The sequence below is a fragment of the Squalius cephalus genome (genome assembly GCF_949319135.1).
Source record: "Squalius cephalus genome assembly, chromosome: 7".
Classification (NCBI taxonomy): domain Eukaryota; kingdom Metazoa; phylum Chordata; class Actinopteri; order Cypriniformes; family Leuciscidae; genus Squalius; species Squalius cephalus.
Window position 1 is genome coordinate 10,959,063 of NC_137128.1, and position 8,174 is coordinate 10,967,236.

General features: G+C 36.8%; 1 long non-coding RNA gene across 1 annotated transcript; it reads left to right on the forward strand.

Moving 5' to 3' along the window:
- Nucleotides 1-4,170: 4,170 nt before the first annotated feature.
- On the forward strand, nucleotides 4,171-7,606 carry LOC307160932. Its single transcript, XR_013821658.1, has 4 exons — nucleotides 4,171-4,224; nucleotides 4,933-4,985; nucleotides 6,583-6,636; nucleotides 7,551-7,606. It is a non-coding gene; the product is annotated as an uncharacterized lncRNA (long non-coding RNA).
- Nucleotides 7,607-8,174: the final 568 nt, after the last annotated feature.

Here is an 8,174-nt window from a genome sequence, read left to right on the forward strand (position 1 = left end):
TTGAGACTTACTTGTGACTTGTACATGTGTGACTTACTCCCACCTCTGGAGCTTTGTTCTTCAGCCAAAAACTTCCTGTGCAAATTTATGGTATCCAAAAGGAACCGTTTTTGCTTTTTGTTTTTCTTTTGAGTGAGGGTCTGCCTCTTTCCAGTTGTGACTCACATCATCCCTTGAGTAAAAAGCCCTCACTCTGCTTATCAGAACATCTGCAACCCTGTTGTTCTGCTTCCGTTGGTGGGTGTAGTTAACCTTCAAATTCTTCTCATTTTTGCATCTTTTAGTTGAAAAGCCCAGTGAGTTTAGAGCAAACCGTTGCATTCTGTACTTTTTCAGAACTTTTCCTGTTATCACTTTTGAAATGATTTGTTTTTCTCTCTCCCCCCGTGCATTTTTGTACTTGTTTCGGATGTCCTCCACCAGAGCTTCATGAAACAAAAGAGTCCTCCGAATGGCCACACTTGGAAGCTGTCTCAACTGTTTGTTTACCTTTGTGCGTGGAGATGAATTTTTCTTTTTAAAGCGCTGGAGTCTTTTCTTGTACTTTTGTGTTTTTTTGTTTTCTTTTTTCAACAGAACCTTTAGCTCTTGAATTTGTTTATGAAGCTTTTTTCTTGTTTTTCGGATTCTTCTCTGCCCTTGATTATATTGCCTAAAAACACACGCACATAATAAATTACACATTGCAATAGTCAGGAACATGTACTATAACATTGTTAAATTAATCACTATGATCTGATGGCTAAATTCATACATCCGGTTTGACAGACAGGCTTAAGGTAGTAGTTATTTTAGTAACAGGACTGAAGGTACACAGGACTGAGTTTTTAGCATAAAATTAGCGAACACATGAAATTTAGCTACATAGCATACTTGCTAATAGCATGAGGATACTGAGCAAATTCTAGTGATTTACCAAACATTTGTATCTTAAAAATAAACAAATAACATCTAACAAATAATTTAGGTAACAGGACAGTATGTTGAGATTGACCTTCTCAGACATAGTTGCAATATCATCAAATATACAGAAAATAAAATGAGAGGACTTACTTTTGGTCATGCCATTGCCTTCAGAAGATCTAGATGATGCAACTTCTGTTGAAAATGTGTCTTGTGGAATGTTCCAAGTTTTTTAGAGGGGGGAATGTGTTAGAGTAACAGGACTGAGTGAAAACCCGGGGAGACGACTAAAATGTTTATTTTATTTAAAATATTAGATAAAATATTTTTTTCTCATGAAATCTTTTTTTTTAAAGCATAGATTGGATATAAAGTCACACAACAATGCAAAAGAAATAAGATTTCTGAAAGATTTTAATCATTATATTTCATTGTAAAGTTTAGAGATAGTATCATTATGTTATGACTTTACTTGTTGAGGCACATGACTATTAACTAATTGATAAGTAATATGCCATTTATGGGTTTACATGGCACCAAAATGGCATATTACTTAACAATTAGTTAATAGTCATGTGCCTCAACAAGTAAAGTCATAACATAATGATACATTTGCAAATAATTAGTTAATGATTAATTAAAGCAGACAGCTGGAAGTTGAAGTACATTGCTTTGACCAACTGTGGTAATTAACACATTAATTTACACTTTTAGTTAATAAAATAAGTTATTAAGGTATTAATACATTGACACATTTAATTAATAACAATTCATTTATTACTTAATCTATTAATCATTTAGAATCTTTATTAGTTGCTGATGCAGTAATCATTAATTAATGGTTTAGTTCTTCATGAGTCATACATTAACACATGATTATCTGTGCATTAGTTAAGCATGAATTAATGCATATTAGTGCACCCGTATTGTAAAGTGTTACCGAAATTTTAAATTAATGCATTTCAATTTAAACCCATTATATTTTAGTCGACGAAATACAATAATATTTTAGTCGACTAAATCTACAGTAGATTTAGTCGACTAAAATATTATTGTATTTCGTCGACTAAAACTAGACTAAAACTAAAACAATTCTAGATGACTAAAATATGACTAAAACTAAATGGCATTTTAGTCAAAAGACTAAGACTAAAACTAAATCAAAATTTGCTGTCAAAATTAACACTGATTCAATGTGTAATGTCACCAAGTTAGATAAATGCTTTTATATACTGCAGAACAGAATGCAGAAAAAGAGAAACATTATCTTAAAATCGTTTCGCCACCTGAGGTTTTAACTATAGCTTCCATACAAGGACGCAATAATAACATGATAACGTTAGCTTCGCGTTTCCCAGTGAGCATAAACAACGGCGGCGTCGTAAACAAATTTAGTCAAAGTTGTCAATAGCCTATAAATGAACATTCAAATTCATAACAAACAGTGTGTGAAAACAATCATTCACACACATTGTCGCCCTACTGTGAATTTGCTTGATCATTTACAATAGAGATTGATCGCTAGAGAAACATATGTTGTATTCACCAAAGTTAACGCTGACTGCATAGTTCGAGCTAATTACATCCTTGTGTTGGTTTGGCGAACATGAACGTCAATTTAGAAAGAAAAATGGATTTACCCACCAGTTCTGCAAAAACAGAGCAACCTGAATGTCGGATTGGAATCCCTTTTGCCGGCGGAGTTCTCGCCACCTTTTGAAGATTTTTCCGATGTAAATTCGGGACTTCGCGCTCCTTATCCTTGTCCCTGATCCCTTATCCTTGTCCCTCTTCTTTGCAATTTGTTCATCGGAACGTCGTCTCTTTGGTCGTGTGTCGGCCATAATTCAAACTTCCCTCTTCATGCTTCTCTCTCCTCCACACACACCCCCTTCATGTGTACGCGCACTAACCCCCCAAACCCCACCCTCAAATACTTCTTGCCAGTGATTGGCTGGAACACTGTTTGTTGTGTTTCTTGGTGCGGGTGAGCCCAGTTTGTTTTTGTTGCCGTTTGTGGAGCCTGTGGTGTCTACAGAGACCGCGTTTTTTTACAGTGTGTTCAGGGGACAGGCAGCTAGCGGATAGTGAGGAGATGTTTGCTGTGTGTGACAAAAAATGTTTTGACCTAAAAAACACGTGACATCACTTAGAGCACCTTTAAGGGTATATGTAAATCATATAAAATTATTATTCTAAATAAGCATTAGTAAAAGCCAGACGATTTTGTCTTTTAAAATCATTTGCTATGTAGTGACCTTTAATTTGGAGTAGAAACAGGTGGAGTGACTTTATCCTTTGCTCACAGCTGATTGGTTTAAGTTCAGTTTGCAACCTCTTACCTGGAACATAACCTGCCCCGGACCAGGTTGGAGCGTAAATTACTATGACAACGAACACTGCTAAAAGCCAAACCACTTTCATGGTGCCTAAAATCCAGGGTTGGCGCAAACTAAACTGAAACATACCTGGCTAGCCACCCAAACCGGCTTCATGGTATAGGCCCCTGATAGTTTAATCTCTGTGTATTGTGCATATATTATTGATATTGTTACTATTGCAAATCATGTTATTGTAACTCAAATCTTAATAGAATATTATTTGTAATTTTAATTAGGGCTGTTGCGATAACCGCAATATTGTAGTATCGCGCTACTGACAAGCCATCTGCAGAGGAATGCAAGTAAACGCAGCAACTGCGATATTCACGTTTTCTTTTTTCATAAGGCTATACCCTTCTTGTTTTTAACTTTGTGCAAGACTGTTTTTATCATGGTGATTTATAGCTACAGAGGCTTCATGGATTTGCACTTAAACCGTATGGTATGTCCCCCCCACATTTCAAAATCTAAGTTTCATCTGTCAGTTGCAGTGCAGTTACCCAAAATCTCCTGAATGAAGTTAAAAACCCATCATGTCACTGGATGAAATAAAATCGACTAGAAAAAATACAGGAGGCTGCCTTACAAACGAGTGTGTGGAGGATATTGTCATTTCGCCGTAAGGTTTTGATGGCGTCATTTATTTATAAGGAGGGCAACACTCCAGTCCAAGAGGTGGCGCTAATGCACCTAAAACGGTTTATTTCTGTATGCTTCGGCAGCCGGTGTTTATTTCTTGTATGTAAATGTAACGTAACGTAGGAAAGGAAACGTGGAAGTTAAAATACTGATTACATATTTTTGGCGGTTTTGTGTGCATTTTAGCGGTTTTTGAACAGTTTTTGGGCTGGAATTCATCAACTGGATCTGACAACACTGGTGGTCGGTTGACGTTACAACAGAACAACGACAGCATTCAGAGACTCACTTTGTATTTGAGGTAATTTAGGTGTAGGCTAACTCAGCCGATGAAATGGCAGATTGCTGGTTTTCAGTTTGATCATCAGTTTTGTTGTATTTTGAACGGTCAAATATAGCCTATACGGAAGCTCTGAAACGCAACATAAAAAAAAAAAAAAAAATCCGTCAAAAACAAAACAACAATATTTCCAGATTAAAGTCGAAACATTTCGAGAATAAAGTCGAAACATTTCGAGAATAAAGTCGAAACATTTCGAGAATAAAGTCGAAACGTTACCACAATACAGTCTTCTGTAGAAGTTGTGTGTGTGCATTCATAACGGCGCGCGTCCACTGGTGCATAGGGCGTGTTTCCAATTCGGAATTATTTTGTGTGTGTGTGTGGCTGATTTCACGAGCATGATTTCAACTTCTACGGAAGACTTTATTCTCGAAATGTTTCGACTTTAATCTCGAAATATTTCGACTTTAATCTCGAAATATTTCGACTTTAATCTCGAAATGCTAGAATTTTTTTTTTTTTTTTTTTACATTGCAGTTCAGGGCTTCCGTAAGCCTACTTAGAAGCAAACTATCTAATTTTATGTTGTGTAAAACAGGCAAATATTATCTAATTAGATAACTAGCTATATGCTAGCAAAGATGAACAGCCAAGAGTGTGTGAATGTGCCATTGATACGTGTCCATAAACTATGTGGAAGTAACATTAGTCAAAATGTTCACACAGAGATGAGCATCCTACAGTACTTTAAGAGGAAGAGGACAGAGGAGAACGAGCTTGTAAGTTGTATGGATAGCTACTAGGGATGGGTATCGTTAAGGTTTTAACGGTATTACTACTCTTACCGATACTCCTTATCGATCCGGTACTTTAACGGTATTCTTATCGGTTCTTTTTGTTATATTAAAAAAGGGGAAAAAATTATTTAGAACATAATTAATATTGTTTTATATTCTGAAATGTTAAATAAAAGAAATGCTTTAACAAAACAAATAAAACATGTATGTTATGTAGAAGGGTGCAGGCTTTTGTGTTTTATATAAAGAAGACATAGGACACCAAAAACAAAGTACAAACCCATGGTAAAAAAATATATATATATATATATATACAAATTATATACCCAGTGCTTTAATTTCAGTAATGTCTACTGACATTACTGTTCAGGAGTAATATGGGCTAAAAATACATCTAATAAAGTCAGATGTAAAATAACTCTGCATAGTTTATCATAGATAGATTAAAGCTTATAAAAGCCAAAATTATTCATTCAAGAGCTGCGACTGATTTTCTCTTTGCCTTTTGTTGTTTGATTCACATTAATGGAGCAATCGTCAGCAGGATTATTAGACTGCTGCCTCTTTAAGACCAAATGCAGATCTAATGTTAATCATTATTAAGCCTCATATTTTCTAAAACTATTTATGCCCATTTAAGACATAAACTGTATTTAAGTGAATAAACTAAGTGAATCTCCAAGACGGCCATTTTGACATATTTGTGTGTATATTTGATCGTTTAGATGCGAACACGAAGCCCAAAATATACGTTGCTTGTCTCGTTGTGGTGTGTTTCGGAGCGCGCGCCGCATTTGGAACAGCGTCTATTGCGTCAATTTTGGCACTTTTAATAGCCTTTTATTATCAAACGCGTTCCGCAGTTTAGCAACAGTATAGACTACATTTTACAACAATCACCGATCGTGCAGATTCTGACTTTACGTTTGGGTTTTAGGGAGAAATGACAGCGCACCGCTGTGAAGGGAAGGAAGTTGCGCTGGAGAGAATGTGGCTTTAGTTTTTAATGGTTATACCTCAAATATCATCTTTTTTATAATCATTGGAAGCCAAAATCTAAATCTAAAATAAAATTAGTTTAATATCAAAGATCTAAAGTGTAACCTTTTGAATGTTCTGTCCTCATCGTCACTCATTAAGCAGGGCTGTTGTGTTGTGCGCGCCATGGCTCCGCGTGAAAGATCGCTCTCTCTCACACACACTCTCTCTCTTTAGCAAAAATGCATCACAGACAAATGGTTCAATATTATTATATATAGAAGTGGCTGGCGAGATTAAATTTCCAAGATAATAATTTCTTAATAGCAATAATAAATAGCATGTGTACTTCCTTAATTTCTCCAGTACCGACAGCAGAACCGATAACGTCCGAGCTTATCGATCCAGCGGCCTTTCATAATTCAGCACCGGGGCCCGTTTAATACCGGGTTTCGGTACCCATCCCTAATAGCTACATACAGTATATTCTAATATTCACATAGTAAAAGCACTTTAGATCAGTAAAATTAGGCCAACGGCATGTCATCAGAGTTTGCATTGAAACCAGTTCTGTGTCCTCAAACATTTGTTACTTTCCTAGACAGGAGATGAAGAGACCACAGAACAGGGAGAGTTAGGGCCAAGTGAGACACAGGTAATGGGAATATGACAGAATGCTCATTTGTGTAGGATAACAGAATACACTGGTACTGTGTCCAGCTAATTTAACTAGTTGTTCTTATGATTATATATATTAGAATGTAAAATGAGTTTATCGCTGAAGCTATATAATGATAAGCCACATAGGGCCCTTTGAAATCCTTTTCTTTTTCCAAGTTCCAATTTTGGCAGATTCTGCGATATTCCTAGCCTAGAAATCTAGACGCACCCTAGCAGCAGCAAAATGTATTTTGCAGCCAGGGCAGTCTAGCAACTCTCCGTTGACTTTCGGAGCTGTAAAAACCTAAATTGGGTCAGGCTAATCACATCGCGTATAGAGTAGGCGGGGCGGGCTTAACATAATGACGACAGATTTGCGACGGTTCTCTGCTACTTGAAAACAAAGAATGACGGCTGCTTCTGGCGAACAGTCTTTCAAATCGGCCATGACTCTGGAGGACTTGGAGTTAAGTTTTTATTTGAGAAAAGAGCAAAGAACGGCACTTAAGTCATTCTTAAAAAAGGAAGATGTGTTCGTAGTTTTGCCGGCCAGATTCAAAAGTTGAATCTATCAACTAACGTTAGCTCCGCTGTTGGGAAAACGCTCTGGTTGGTTGAAGCGCTGTCCTATTGCGTGCAGAGGGAATTTGAAAGACAGCCGTTTATCCCGCCCCTCGGATTGAGCCGTGTCTATGGTGAGTTGCCAGACCTAACATCTTGATGTAGGTCTGGCTTGCCAGGCTACGATATTCCACATTTAACAGCTGATTCCATTTTTATTATTTCCGCCTTACTGCATCGCGGAAATCAAAAGGCCCTACATGCAAAGATTACCTTTCTAAGTAACGTGGCTTTTTATGATAACAATTTATAGAGTTTGATTTGAGTTATTTCGTGTACATTCTATAGAGCAGCCAGAATTGGAGAGAGGCCAGGGTTTCAGAGCAGGTCAGCCAGACAGAGCATCAAAGGCCATATCCAGTCCCTCCAGGAAAACGCGATTATGCGATCGCATAATTCAATGCATAGTCAGCCAAAGGCCGCATTTTTTCAAATACGCCGCACTTTCACCGCATAAATTGCCCATTTCCGCGCGCAAAATATGCGGGGCTTGCATGATTTCAAAGTCCCCGCATTTTCATTGCAAAAAAGTCACATATATCTTAGCAGAAAGTTGAAAAATGTTGCGTTTACTTCACTCAAGAGCAGCCATTTTCTCCTGTTGCCATGGGAACGTTATGAATTGACTTTATTACAGTTGTAAGTATATTAGTAGTATGTAAATTTACGTTATAGTAAGAGATTGCACTTTGTGCATTGGAAGCACTTATTTTAACAGAAGATGTCTGTTTTGTATAGCTAGGCTACCTCTGTGAAACAGGAAGCACACATTTTATTTTTTTATATTTTATTTATTCATTTTTACAGAAGTTGTAGCATATTCATTTTGTAAAGCTACAGAACTTGTTTGACTCATCAATGTTTTGTAAGTTTGAGCCATGTGTTTATTAAGGTCTGAAATAAAACAAGATG